Genomic DNA, 14307 nt, shown 5'->3' with positions numbered 1-14307 from the left:
GTTTGTTTAGCTTATGAACTGGTTTATAGATAGTATTCTATGTTACATGGTGGAGTATATAGACTTGCACATAATACTTTCTGGTGAGTAAAACAAAATACTATTTATTTCTCAAAGCTCTGGAGACAAGAAAGAGCAAAATTAAAGGAGTGGTAAATATATTTTAATTAATATCTCTGTTCACATTTACTAAGCTATCTTATACAAACTCCCATTACGCATGCTCATAGCCTAATCACATTTCAAAGTCAGTCTTTAATATCATTTCCTTTTTGATGACATATGAAATTGTAACTTTGCCAAGAAAATAGAAAATAATCACTCAGGTGACAGCATATGTATTAACTCATTTATTCTCCAAATAAAATGACAAGATAAGCATTATTCTCATGTTTATAGTGATTTGGCTATTTGCCTAAGGTCATAAGCTTGTAAGAGAAATTCAGCTTTTCATGGTAAGTCTATTTTGCTTCAAGTTTATACTATTAAGTATAAAACTTATTTGTTCTATAACCTAGTTGATCAACCTAACCACTTAGAAAACCCTTAAAATAAATATTTCTGTATATCTCACATGGCAGAACCACCACATGCTGCTAATGAGTAAAGAAAGACGTACCACAAACCACAACACTCCATCCCATGCTCACTCCTGTCACAGCACAATGGAATAGCATCAAAGGCAGAAATTAGGAATGTTTTGTGGCAACAGTGAAAATGAAGTTAGAAAGATGAATAACATTCTTAGGACATGTTTTAAAAAGGTCTCAATGGTAAAAGATTCCCTTTTCTAACGTTTGTTGTCACAACAATAAAGGGTGATCAAGTAAGTACTTGTGTCTGTAGTTCCAAACTCAAAACCAGAAAGAAGATGGACACCGAGGCACTCCAGAAGGTGTCATAAGGAAATGTGAGTGTCCATGCTAAAACTATCTGAATACGAATCTATGACTTAACCAACCACAGCTTCTACAGTTTATTTGACTTTGTGCTCTTGAAATAGCACTTTCTCTTTTAATCAAATTCTCCTTGAAATTACTCTCTGAAAAAAAAACCCACAATTTTATAATCAAAAGTTAATAATATTATCTTAGCTCTATTGAAAATTGATACTTCCTGTAGGCCAGTAGTCTGCAAACTACCACCTTCCCTTTAGTTCTTATTGCTTTCTGAAAAATATCCTTATTAATTTGTTCTTTAAACTCTGCTGTGCCAGGACTTGCTAATACTTACTACCTGTATTATTTCACTATTACCAATTTGCATCATTTATAACTGACCTCTTTTTAGTTTTCTCATATAATCTTATACATATAAATGCTATGATATTCATATTAAATTGAATTAAAAATGTTCTGTTTCTTTCTCTCTTACACACCACACACACACATTGTGGTATAAGTCTGTAAAAACCCTCAATTAAGAGGTAGTGAGTGAGAAGTGGATCAGATATTAAAGGTCATCTGTGACTATAAAGATGTTCAAGGTAACTGTTGAGTCTCCGTCTACCCTTGAGCACAGGATTCTCGTGGCTCCTCCATCTCCAGTCTACATGTCACCAGTTTGCCATGAATGGATATCTTGTTGTGCTCATTGTGAACAACAGTCCTAGCATGTGCAAAGCTGGCTTTATGAGAAATGATGCTCTCTGGGTCATCTTTCCCTCCATCTTGGGCCGTCTTAAGCCCCAGGACATGATGGTGAGTATGGATCAGAAGGACTCTTACATGGGCAACGGTGTTCAAAGAAAGAGAGGCATCCTGACTCTAAAATACCCCATACATAAAATACACAGCATTTCCACCAACTGGAAAAATATGGAGAAGATCTGGCTCCACAACTTTTACAAGCTGCATGTGGCATCTGAGGAGCACCCTGTGCTGCTCACCAAGTCCCCCCTGAACCCTAAGGCCAACTGTGAGACCTTTAACACCCCAGCCACATATGTGACCATCCAGGCTGTGCTTTCTCTGTATGCCTCTGGTCCGACTACTGGCATTGTGATGGATTCTGGAGACAGGGTCACCCACACTGTGTCCATCTATAAGGGCTATGCTCTCCCTAATGCAATCTTCCATTTGGACTTGGCTGGCTTGCATCTGACAGACTACCTCATGAAGATCCTGACCCAGAGTAGCTACAGCCTCATCACCACAGCTTAAGGAGAAATTGAGCGTGACATCAAAGAGAAGCTGTGCTATGTTGCCCTAGATTTCAAGCGGGAGATGGCCACTGCAGCATCCTCTTCCTCCCTGGATAAGAGCTATGAGCTGCCTGATGGCCAGGTTATTACTATTGGCAATGAGCAGTTCTGCTGCCCCGAGGTTCTTTTCCAGCCTTCCTTTTTTGGGCGTGGAATACTGTGGTATCCATGAAACTACATTAAGTTCCATCAGGAAATGTGACGCTGACATCCATAAAGACCTCTATGACAACACAGTGCTGTCTGGTGGCACCACCATGTACCCAGGCATTGCTGATCTGATGCAGGAGATCACTGCTCTGGCTCCTAGCACCATGAAGATCAATACCATTGCTCTTTCTGAGCACAAGTACTCTGTGTGGATCAGTGCCTCCATCCTGGCCTCACCGACCACCTTCTAGCATATGTGGATCAGCAAGCAGGAGTATGATGAATCTGGTCCCTCCATCATGCACCGCAAATGCTTCTAGGTGGACTGTTATTGAGCTTCATTTTACACCCTTTCTTTGACAAAATCTAACTTTCACAGAAAAAATAAAAACAAAATCAAAAACAAAAAACGAGATAACATTGGCATGACTTTGTTTTGTTTTTATTTATTTTTATTAGATATTTTCTTTAATTACATTTCAAATGCTATCCCGAAAGTTCCCTATACCCTCCCCCCGCCCTGCTCCCCTACCCACCCAGTCTCACTTCTTGGCCCTAGCGTTCACCTGTACTGGGGCATATAAAGTTTGCAAGACCAAGGGGCCTCTCTTCCCAATGATGGTGGACTAGGCCATCTTCTCCTACATATGCACCTAGAGACACAAGCTCTAGGGGTACAAATACAGAAATGGATGCTCTCAGTCATTTATTTATTTATTTATTTATTTATTTATTTATTTATTTATTTATTCATTTTTAAAAAAATATTGTTTGGTTTTGGTGTTTTTGACTCAAGATTTAAAAACTGGAACAGTGAAGGAGACAGCAGATGGTTAGAACAAGCATCCCCAAAGTATTCCAATGTAACTGTGGACTTTGATTATACATTGATCTTTTGTTTGTTTGTGTTTTTTTAATAGTCACACCACATATTTATTAGAGATAGGCTATAGGAAGTCCCTCACCCTCCCAAAAGCCACTCCCACTCCTGAGAGGAGGATGGCTGAGTCCAATCTCTGAGGCCACAACCAGGGAAGTGACAGCATTACTTCTGTGTAATTTATGTACTGAAATATTTTAATACCTTCTTCCTTAATACTTCTTCATTTTTTGTTTTTAGTTTTTGAATGGTAAGTCATTGTGATTCTTTTGAATTTGGCTCCACCAATTTGTTGTATGAAAGCTTTGGTCTTCCTGGGAGTGGCTTGAGGTGGTGAGGCAGCCTGTACACTGATGAGATCATTTTAATAAAAGTGGACACCCTACAAAGAAACAAACTAGCAAACAATAAAATGATGTTCAAGGATATTCTGAGCTATATGAGATCTTATTTCAAAACAAAATAAGAATAGATTTTCAGTGCATCAGTATTGTGTATTTTTCTGCAATCTGTTGTTTCAGATGGGATAGTTAGGTCAAACTTTACTACTATGTCGTGCTGGATTTCATTCACTCAATCCGTTCTTATTGTTGATGTTATGCATATAATTGTGTAGGAGTAAAGCTAAATGAACTATATGCAGTCACAATCCGTATTTCCTATAATTAAATTTCCTTTTTACCTTAGAAGAGATTTGATTCATGGGCCTGCATCTACAGTAATTTAGAGAAAAAGTTCACTATTATATTGAATTAAATATAAACTTATAAAAAGACAGAGAAGGCAATTTAAAATCTGATGTTTATGGTATACCAGAGCAATTGATGTAGGCTATCCAGGTTAGAAAGAAGGTGACCATGAAAATGATTTGGGAACATAAAAAGTAAGTGGGTGGATTTACCCTAGCTTTGGTTGATTCTCTAAAAATAAATAAATTTGTGTTTTGATACAATACAGCTGTACTCTTTCTGCATAAAACTGCATGTAAATATTATTAATTAGTTTAATTTACCATCCAAGGGGGCAAGATGTTTGTATTGACAGCAGTGACCTTTGGATTGAGTTATGACGCATTCAAAGATGGTAAGGAACCTTTATTTATTTTTTTTACAGTTCTTTTTTTTAATTTTTAATATTTTATTACATATTTTCCTCAATTACATTTCCAATGCAATCCCAGAAGTCCCCGATACCCCCCACACACTTCCCTACACACCCATTCCCATTCTTTTGGCCCTGGCATTCCCCTATATTGGGGCATATAAAGTTTGCAAGTCCAATGGGCCTCTCTTTCCAGTGATGGCCGACTAGGCCATCTTTCGATACATATGCAGCTAGAGACAAGAGCTCCGGGGTACTGGTTAGTTCATCATGTTGTTCCAACTATAGGGTTGCAGATCCCTTTAGATCCTTGGGTACTTTCTCTAGTTTCTCCATTGGGAGCCCTGTGATACATTCAATAGCTGACTATGAGCATCCACTTTTGTGTTTGCTAGGGCCCTGCATAGTCTCACAAGAGACAGCTATATTTGGGTCCTTTCAGCAAAATCTTGCAGTGTATGCAATGGTGTCAGAGTTTGGAAGCTGATTATGGGCCGGATTCCTGGATATGGCAGTCTCTAGATGGTCCATCCTTTCATCACAGCTCCAATCTTTGTCTCTGTAACTCCTTCCATGGGTGTTTTGGTCCCAATTCTAAGAAGGGGCATAGTGTCCACACTTTGGTCTTCATTCTTCTTGAGTTTTATGCGTTTAGCAAATTGTATCTTATATCTTGGGTATCCTAAGTTTTGGGATAATATCCACTTATCAGTGAATACATATTGTGTGAGTTCCTTTGTGATTGTGTTACCTCACTCAAGATGATGCCCTCCAGGTCCATCCATTTGGCTAGGAATTTCATAAATTCATTATTTTTAATAGCTGAGTAGTACTCCATTGTGTAAATGTACCATAATTTCTGTATCCATTCCTCTGTTGAGGGGCATCTGGGTTCTTTCCAGCTTCTGGCTATTATAAATAAGGCTGCTATGAACATAGTGGAGCATGTGTCCTTTTTACCGGTTGGGATATCTTCTGGATATATGCCCAGGAGAGGTATTGCTGGATCCTCCGGTAGTACTATGTCCAAATTTCTGAGGAACCAACAGACTGATTTCCAGAGTGGTTGTACAAGCTTGCAATCCCACCAACAATGGAGGAGTGTTCCTCTTTCTCCACATCCTCGCCAGCATCTGTTGTCACCTGAATTTTAGATCTTAGCCATTCTGACTGGTGTGAGGTGGAATCTCAGGGTTGTTTTGAGTTGCATTTCCCTGATGATTAAGGATGTTGAACATTTTTTCAGGTGCTTCTCTGCCATTCGGTATTCCTCAGGTGAGAATTCTTTGTTCAGTTCTGAGCCCCATTTTTTCATGGGGTTATTTGATTTTCTGGAGTCCACCTTCTTGAGTTCCTTATATATGTTGGATATTATTCCCTTATCTGATTTAGGATAGGTAAAGATCCTTTCCCAATCTGTTGGTGGTTTTTTTCTCTTATTGATGGTGTCTTTTGCTTTGCAGAAGCTTTGCAGTTTCATGAGGTCCCACTTGTCAATTCTCGATCTTACAGCACAAGCCATTGCTGTTCTATTCAAGAATTTTTCCCCTGTGCCCATATCTTCTAGGCTTTTCCCCACTTTCTCCTCTATAAGTTTCAGTTTCTCTGGTTTTTTTTTTTTTTATCTCCATGTTCTTTCTTTCTTTATTTATTTTTTTTAATATTTTTATTACATATTTTCCTCAATTACATTTCCAATGCTATCCAAAAAGTCCCCCATAGCGCCCCCCACTTCCCTACCCACCCATTCCCATTCTTTTGGCCCTGGCATTCCCCTATATTGGGGCATATAAAGTTTGCAAGTCCAATGGGCCTCTCTTTCCATTGATGGCCGACTAGGCCATCTTTCGATACATATGCAGCTAGAGACAAGCGCTCCGGGGTTCTGGTTAGTACATCATGTTGTTCCAACAATAGGGTTGCAGATCCCTTTAGCTCCTTGGGTACTTTCTCTAGCTTCTCCATTGGGAGCCCTGTGATACATCCAATAGCTGACTGTGAACATCCACTCCTGTGTTTGCTAGGCCCCGGCATCGTCTCACAAGAGACAGCTATATTTGGGTCCTTTCAGCAAAATCTTGCTAGTGTATGCAATGGTGTCAGCGTTTAGAAGCTGATTATGGGATGGATCCCTGGATACGGCAGTCTCTAAATGGTCCATCCTTTCATCACAGCTACAAACTTTGTCTCTGTAACTCCTTCCCTGGGTGTTTTGTTCCCAATTCTAAGTAGGTGCACAGTGTCCACACTTTGGTCTTCATTCTTCTTGAGTTTCATGCGTTTATCAAATTGTATCTTATATCTTGGGTATCCTAAGTTTTGGGCTAATATCCACTTATCAGTGAATACATATTGTGTGAGTTCTTTTGTGATTGTGTTACTTCACTCAAGATGATGCCCTCCAGTTCCATCCATTTGGCTAGGAATTTCATAAATTCATTCTTTTTAATAGCTGAGTAGTACTCCATTGTGTAAATGTACCATAATTTCTGTATCCATTCCTCTGTTGAGGGACATCTGGGTTCTTTCCAGCTTCTGGCTATTATAAATAGGGCTGCTATGAACATAGTGGAGCATGTGTCCTTTTTACCGGTTGGGACATCTTCTGGATATATGCCCAGGAGAGGTATTGCTGGATCCTCCCGTAGTACTATGTCCAATTTTCTGAGGAACCGCCAGACTGATTTCCAGAGTGGTTGTACAAGCTTGCAATCCCACCAACAATAGAGGAGTGTTCCTCTTTCTCCACATCCTCGCCAGCATCTGCTGTCACCTGAATTTTTGATCTTAGCCATTCTGACTGGTGTGAGGTGGAATCTCAGGGTTGTTTTGATTTGCATTTCCCTGATGATTAGGGATGTTGAACATTTTTTCAGGTGCTTCTCTGCCATTCGGTATTCCTCAGGTGAGAATTCTTTGTTCAGTTCTGAGCCCCATTTTTTAATGGGGTTATTTGACTTTCTGGAGTCCACCTTCTTGAGTTCTTTATATATATTGGATATTAGTCCCTTATCTGATTTATGATAGGTGAAGATCCTTTCCCAATCTGTTGGTGGTTTTTTTTGTCTTATTGATGGTGTCTTTAGCCTTGCAGAAGCTTTGTAGTTTCATGAGGTCCCACTTGTCAATTCTCGATCTTACAGCACAAGCCATTGCTGTTCTATTCAGGAATTTTTCCCCTGTGCCCATATCTTCAAGGCTTTTCCCCACTTTCTCCTCTATAAGTTTCAGTGTCTCTGGTTTTATGTGAAGTTCCTTGATCCACTTAGACTTGACCTTAGTACAAGGAGATAGGAATGGATCGATTCGCATTCTTCTACATGTTAACAACCAGTTTTGCCAGCATCATTTGTTGAAAATGCTGTCTTTCTTCCACTGGATGTTTTTAGCTCCCTTGTGGAAGATCAAGTGACCTTAGGTGTGTGGGTTCATTTCTGGGTCTTCAATTCTATTCCATTGGTCTATTTGTCTGTCACTATACCAGTACCATGCAGTTTTTATCACAATTGCTCTGTAGTAGAGCTTTAGGTCCGGCATGGTGATTCCACCAGAGGTTCTTTTATCCTTGAGAAGAGTTTTTGCTATCCTAGGTTTTTTGTTATTCCAGATGAATTTGCAGATTGCACTTTCTAATTTGTTGAAGAATTGAGTTGGAATTTTGATGGGGATTGCATTGAATCTGTAGATTGCTTTTGGCAAGATAGCCATTTTTACAATGTTGATCCTGCCAATCCATGAGCATGGGAGATCTTTCCATCTTCTGAGATCTTCTATAATTTCTTTCTTCAGAGACATGAAGTTTTTATTATACAGATCTTTCACTTCCTTAGTTAGAGTCACGCCAAGTTATTTTATATTATTTGTGACTATTGAGAAGGGTGTTGTTCCCTGATTTCTTTCTCAGCCTGTTTATTTTGTGTATAGAAAGGCCATTGATTTGTTTGAGTTAATTTTATATCCAGCTACTTCACCGAAGCTGTTTATCAGGTTTAGGAGTTCTCTGGTGGAATTTTTAGGGTCACTTATATATACTATCATATCATCTGCAAAAAGTGATATTTTGACTTCATCTTTTCCAATTTGTATCCCTTTGATCTCCTTTTGTTGTCGAATTGCTCTGGCTAGGACTTCAAGTACAATGTTGAATAGGTATGGAGAAAGTGGACAGCCTTGTCTAGTCCCTGATTTTAGAGGGATTGCTTCAAGCTTCTCACCATTTACTTTGATGTTGGCTACTGGTTTGCTGTATATTGTTTTTATCATGTTTAGGTATGGGCCTTGAATTCCTGATCTTTCCAAGATTTTTATCATGAATGGGTGTTGGATCTTGTCAAATGCTTTTTCCGCATCTAACGAGATGATCATGTGGTTTTTGTCTTTGAGTTTGTTTATTTACTGGATTACATTGATGGATTTCCGTATATTGAACCATCCCTGCATACCTGGGATGAAACCTACTTGGTCAGGATGGATGATTGTTTTGATGTGTTCTTGGATTCGGTTAGCAAGAACTTTATTGAGGATTTTTGCATCAATATTCATAAGGGATATTGGTCTGAAGTTTTCTATCTTTGTTGGGTCTTTTTGTGGTTTAGGTATCAGAGTAATTGTGGCTTCATAGAATGAGTTGGGTAGAGTACCTTCTGCTTCTATTTTGTGGAATAGTTTGTGAAGAACTGGGATTAGATCTTCTTTGATGGTGTGATAGAACTCTGCACTAAACCCATCTGGTCCTGGGCTTTTTTTGGTTGGGAAACTATTAACGACTGCTTCTATTTCTTTGGGGGATATAGGGCTGTTTAGATCATTAATCTGATATTGATTCAACTTTGGTACCTGGTATCTGTCTATGAACTTCTCCATTTCATCCAGGTTCTCCAGTTTTGTTGAGTATAGCCTTTTGTAGAAGAATCTGATGGTGTTTTGGATGTCTTCAGGATCTGTTGTTATGTCTCCTTTTTCATTTCTGATTTTGTTAATTAGAATGCTTTCCCTGTGCCCTCTAGTGATTCTGGCTAAGGGTTTATCTACCTTGTTGATTTTCTCAAAGAACCAGCTCCTTGTTTGGTTGATTCTTTGAATAGTTCTTCTTGTTTACACTTAGTTGATTTCGCCCCTGAGTTTAATTATTTCCTGCTGTCTACTCCTCTTGGGTGAATTCGCTTCCTTTTGTTCTAGTGCTTTTAGGTGTGTTGTCAAGCTGCTAATGTGTGCTCTCTCTAGTTTCTTTTTGTAGTCACTCAGAGCTATGAGTTTTCCTCTTAGAAATGCTTTCATTGCGTCCCATAAGTTTGGGTATGTTGTGGCTTCATTTTCATTGAACTCTAAAAAGTCCTTAATTTCTTTCTTTATTCCTTCCTTGACCAAGGTATCATTGAGAAGAGTGTTGTTCAGTTTCCACGTGAATGTTGGCTTTTTATTATTTATTTTCTTATTGAAGATCAGCCTTAGTCCATGGTGATCTGATAGAATGCATGGGACAATTTCAATATTTTTGTATCTGTTGAGGCCTGTTTTGTGACCAATTATGTGGTCAATTTTGAAGAAGGTACCATGAGGTGCTGAGAAGAAGGTATATCCTTTTGTTTTAGGATAGAATGTTCTGTAGATATCTGCCAGATCCATTTGATTCATAACATCTGTTAGTTTCAATGTGTCCCTGTTTAATTTCTGTTTCCATGATCTGTCCATTGGTGGTGTGTTGAAGTCTCCCACTATTATTGTATGAGGTGCAATTTGAGATTTACTAAAGTTTCTTTAATGAATGTGGCTGCCTTTGTATTTGGAGCATAGATATTCAGAATTGATAGTTCCTCTTGGAGGATTTTACCTTTGATGAGTATGAAGTGCCCCTCCCTGTCTTTTTTGATGACTTTGGTTTGCAAGTCAATCTTATCAGATATTAGAATGGCTACTCCAGCTTGTTTCTTCATACCATTTGCTTTGGAAAATTGTTTTCCAGCCTTTCATTCTGAGGTAGTGTCTATCTTTTTCTCTGAGATGAGTTTCCTGTAAGCAGCAAAATGTTGGGTCTTGTTTGTATAGCCAGTTTGTTAGTCTATGTCTTTTTATTGGGGAGTTGAGTCCATTGATATTAAGAGATATTAAGGAAAAGTAATTGTTGCTTCCTGTTATTTTTGTTGTTAAAGTTGGCATTCTGTTCTTGTGGCTGTCTTCTTTTAGGTTTGTTGAGGGATTACCTTCTTGTTTTTTCTAGGGCTTGGTTCCCGTCCTTGTATTGTTTTTTTTCTGTTATTATCCTTTGGAGGGCTGGATTCGTGGAGAGATAATGTGTGCATTTGGTTTTATCGTGGAATACTTTGGTTTCTCCATCTATAGTAATTGAGAGTTGGCTGGGTATAGTAGCCTGGGCTGGAATTTGTGTTCTTTTAGTGTCTGTATAACATCTGTCCAGGATCTTCTGGCTTTCATAGTCTCTGGTGAAAAATCTTGTGTAATTCTGATAGGCTTGCCTTTATATGTTACTTGGCCTTTTTCTCTTACTGCTTTTAGTATTCTATCTTCATTTAGTGCATTTGTTGTTCTGATTATTATGTGTTGGGAGGTATTTCTTTTCTGGTCCAGTCTATTTGGAGTTCTGTAGGCTTCTTGTATGTTCATGGGCATCTCTTTCTTTAGATTTGGGAAGTTTTCTTCTATAATTTTGTTGAAGATGTTTGCTGGTCCTTTGAGTTGAAAATCTTCATTCTCATCCACTCCTATTATCCGTAGGTTTGGTCTTCTCATTGTGTCCTGGATTTCCTGGATGTTTTGAGTTAGGATCTTTTTGCATTTTCCATTTTCCTTGATTGTTGTGCCGTTGTTCTCTATGGAATCTTCTGCACCTGAGATTCTCTCTTCCATCTCTTGTATTCTATTGCTGATGCTCTCATCTATGGTTCCAGATTTCTTTCCTAGGCTTTCTATCTCCAGTGTTGCCTCATTTTGGGTTTTCTTTATTGTGTCTACGTCCCTTTTTAGGTTTAGTATGGTTTTGTACATTTCCATCATCTGTTTGTTTGGGTTTTCCTGATTTTCTTTAAGGACTTCTACCTGTTTGATTGTGTTATCCTGTTTTTCTTTAAGGACTTGTAACTCTTTAGCAATGTTCTCCTGTAATTTTTTTTAGTGAGTTATTAAATTCCTTCTTGATGTCCTCTACCATCATCATGAGATATGCTTTTAAATCCAGGTCTAGCTTTTCAGGTATGTTGGGGTGCCCTGGACTGGGCAAAGTGGGAATGCTGGGTTCTGATGATGGTGAGTGGTCTTGGTTTCTCTTAGTAAGATTCTTAAGTTTACCTTTCGCCATCTGGTTATCTCTGGGGTTGTTATAGTTGTCTCTGTTTAGAGATTGTTCTTCTGGTGATTCTGATTACCGTCTATCAGCAGACCTGGGAGACAGGCTCTCTCCTCTGAGTTTCAGTGGTTAGAGCACTCTCTGCTGACAAGTTCTCCTCTTACAGGGAAGGTGCACAGATATCTGGTGTTTGGACCTCCTCCTGGCCGAAGAAGGAGGCCCAAAACAGGACCTTTCCCGGATGCTGTGTTGCTTTGGCAGGTCACAGAATCTGTCAGCTTCTGTGGTGCACACTCTCACCTGTGCAGACTAAGTTCCTAAGTTTGGAGGAGTCCCGGATCCAAGATGGCGCTCCTTGCTCCTGAGGCGGAGGGCTCCCGTGCAAGGTGGACCACTGTGTCCGGCTGGGAGGGTGCTGGTTGTCTGCAGCCCCAAAAGGGTGCTGCCTAAGCGGCTCTGTGGCTCCTGCCTGTCCAAAAGCTGTCTGCCTCTGTGGTGCACACTCTCACCTGTGCAGACTAAGTTCCTAAGTTCGGTGGAGTCCTGGAACAAAGATGGTGCTCCCTTCTCCTGAGGCAGAGGGCTCCCGTGCAGGGTGGGACCCCTGTCCTCTGGCTGGGAGGGTGCTGGATGTCTGTGGCCCCAAAAGGGTGCTGCCTCAGCGGCTCTGTGGCTCCTGCCTGTCCCAGAAGCTGTCTGCCTCTGTGGTCGATAAGGAACCTTTAAAAGAATAGACTGCGACCTATTAACCAGCATCTTATAAGACACATTACTGTTTTATCTCTGTATGAATCATTGTGGCAAACAACAAACAATGGAGTTGAAATAATACTGAAGAAGAGACTCCAAAAGTAACAGGTTTTAAATATCTTATATAAAACACCTAAAGGCCTACTTAATGACCTTCCTCAGGTATTTGGTTTGGAGAAGATAAGCAGGAAAAATTCTGATAAACTATTATTTTTGATAATCATGTCCTTGAATAGAAGATTTGTTGTAGAAATCATTTAGAACTGAGAAATTCAGTAGGATGGCCTGACTTTACAAGATTTGGGGGGATCAGACAAGGTTTTCCCCCATGACTTCTAATAATTATATTAAGAACTGTATGACTTCTAACAATGTTAGTGAGGATGATTCATATTCATTTTTTCATTATCTATGTGTTTAAGCACTAAAATACTTACTACTTTATGCATCAATATTTTTAATTATTTTTAACATTGAACTTGCTGTTGAGAAAAATGTCTATGTAGAGAAGTGTATTTAACTTAATAACATAAATAGCAAATAGTAATCTCAGGATAAGCTTTGAATCTGTAGTTCATTAACTTGAGACACTGGCTGTGAAGTATTCAGTCTTAATACACTTTTACAACAGGCCAGTGTTAATGGCTGTAAAATTTCTTTCTGTCCTTTTCAATTTTCTATAATGGAAGTGATTGTCTCATGACTTTCCTAGAAGTAAGGGGTTGAATAAAAAAAATTCCATGTATTTGTGGTACTATCTGTTATTTGAGATTGCCTTCCTTTACCTAGTAGTTCTTTATGATGAAGAGACTAGAGGCCTCAGTTAGTTTAGAGGTCTGGTGGAGTGGGGGATGGTGGTTGGGGGTTGGGAGCATCCTCATGGAGACAGAGGGCAGGGAGTAGGTATGGGATGTGGAACAGTCAAAGGGTAGACTGGGAAGGGAATAAAATCTGGAGTGTAAAAAAAGGATGAAATAAAAAGAAGAAATATAAAAGAAAATCTAATTGATTTAAAAAAATATATAGCTTGCAACTGGAGATATGGCTTTGTGGTTAAAAATATTTGCTGCTGTTTCAGAAGACCAGAGTTTGATTTCCATTACAACCTTTAAAATAAATCTTTATATTATCAACCAGGAAAAACCTATAAAGGCAGGGTAGAAGGTGTCAAGACCAGAAGCTGATCCTCAGTTCCAAAGTACAAGAATGTTGTTTCACAAGTCTTGATATAGACTTAAAACAGCTGTTAATTTCTCTTATCTCCATCCTTAATTTAGTGTGATCTTTGATAATGGCAACCAAGAGTTAGGTGATGAACCATTTCAAATGCTATCATTCTGAATCTCTTATTTTCCAATGTTTCTGTATTTTGGGGGGTTTGTCAATAAATATAACTTGTTGACAGCAAAGTGTGTGAATGGGGAGATGTCACTTAGGAGATGTTAGTATGGCTTTTGACTGAAATAGACAGCTTAGAGTAATTGATATGTTTCTTGGAGGATCCTCAGGTAAGTCTACATAGCTACTTGATTCACATGTTTAATTCTGTACACATGATAATAGTTAGAACACTCAACCTTTTAAAGTGAAGTAGATAAATTCAATTCTTCAATAAAGAAGAGCTATGTGTATAGTCAGTTTTTAATGACAAGAGGAAAATTGATATTTATTCTGTTATCATTTATTATTGACACACACACACACACACACACACACACACACACACACATATATATATATATATATATATATATATATATATATATATATATATATATATGCTGGAGTGACATATACCAATCCCTTTAAATAATGTTCCTGAATCCTTAATTGTTAAAAGTAGGATGGGTTTGTTTAACATATATTTTATATTAATTGTCTAATGTTAGTTAAACCAAGAATGCATTCTAAATTCTAGACAGT

At 38.7% G+C, this 14307-nt stretch overlaps 1 pseudogene; it reads left to right on the top strand.

The window, feature by feature from the left end:
* Positions 1-1568: 1568 nt before the first annotated feature.
* LOC110287479 (actin, cytoplasmic 2 pseudogene) lies at positions 1569-2673 on the top strand (annotated as a pseudogene).
* Positions 2674-14307: the final 11634 nt, after the last annotated feature.

Source organism: Mus caroli, unplaced genomic scaffold (genome assembly GCF_978045245.1).
Source record: "Mus caroli unplaced genomic scaffold, Mus_caroli_1 scaffold_5, whole genome shotgun sequence".
In the NCBI taxonomy this organism is placed as follows: Eukaryota; Metazoa; Chordata; class Mammalia; order Rodentia; family Muridae; genus Mus; species Mus caroli.
The sequence above is the reverse complement of the archived record's forward strand: the minus strand, read 5'-3'. Positions and strand labels throughout refer to the sequence as shown.